Genomic DNA, 1266 nt, shown 5'->3' with positions numbered 1-1266 from the left:
ACAGAGGGCAACATAACAGGGAGGAAAAATAAATAAATAAAACCCACAGATTATGAGCCCAACGGTAACTCCACCAGTGGAGAAGCAGTGCAGACGCCTGCATCTGCCACTAGCAGGTGGGGGCTGGGCAGGGAGGCAAGGGCTGCTTTGCTTAGAGTAAGGATCGGGCCTGAATGCCCTGAGGATAATCAGAGCGAACTAACTTGGGCTAGAAAACCAGACTGTGGGATAGATACGACACGAAAACCTCTAACCTAAGACACCACGAGGACAGCGCACAGAACAAAGGACTGAACAGAATTAGCTGGCTGCAGACCATCCCTCTCTGGTGACAGGCAGCCAGAGCTGGAAGGGGGCAATTGCAGCCCCAGAGAGACATTATCTACCAAACTTCAAGCAGGCTTCTTTGCTAAGACTTCTTGGGATTCAGGACAGTCATCATCCACCTGAGAAGGTGCGCCGGTTGTACACCCAGAAAACCGAGCGGCAGGAATGGGAGAGGCGATAAGTCACAGTGATCACGCTCGCCAAACACCTCATGACATAAGCTGCTTGGACCTGGGAAGAGCACAAAATGCAGGCCCAACGGAGTCTGTGTCTCTGAGGATTACCCGAGTGCCTGAACCTGAGCGGCTTAGACCTAGGAGGTGCATGCAGAACAGGGCCAGTCTCGGATGGTTCCCGGTGGAGCAACCTAGAGCCTGAGCTCTGTGGACAGGGAGGGCACATGTGCCATGAGCGAGGGCAGGCCCAGTGTGGCTGAGATACTGCGAGCACACGCCAGTGTTATTTGTTTGCAGTATCCCTCCCTCCCCACAGTGCGACTGAACAAATGAGCCTAAAAAAAAATGTGTCCACCACCGCCCACCTTGTGTCAGGGTGAAAATCAGACACTGAAGAGACCAGCAAACAGAAGATGCTAAAACCGAGGGAACAGTCTTGGAAGTGACAGGTGCAATAGATTAAAACCCTGTAGTTAGTACGGACTACATAGAAAGGGGCCTATAGATCTTGAGAAATATAAGCTGGAACAAGGAACTATCTGAAAATTAACTGACCCCACACTGCCAAAAAAACACCAGAGAAAGTCCTAGATATATTTTTATTATTTTTACCAGCATGACTTTGTTGTTGTTTGTTTGTTTGTTTACTTTTTACTTTTTCTTTTCTTTAATATTGTATTTTTGAAAATCCAATCTCTACCCTAGATTTTTAATCTTTGCTTTTTGGTATTTGTTATCAATTTTCTACCTTTAAGAACCCAAT

Source organism: Bison bison, unplaced genomic scaffold (genome assembly GCF_000754665.1).
Source record: "Bison bison bison isolate TAMUID 2011002044 unplaced genomic scaffold, Bison_UMD1.0 scf7180017864526, whole genome shotgun sequence".
NCBI classification, from domain to species: domain Eukaryota; kingdom Metazoa; phylum Chordata; class Mammalia; order Artiodactyla; family Bovidae; genus Bison; species Bison bison.
Note: the sequence above shows the minus strand (reverse complement) of the source record.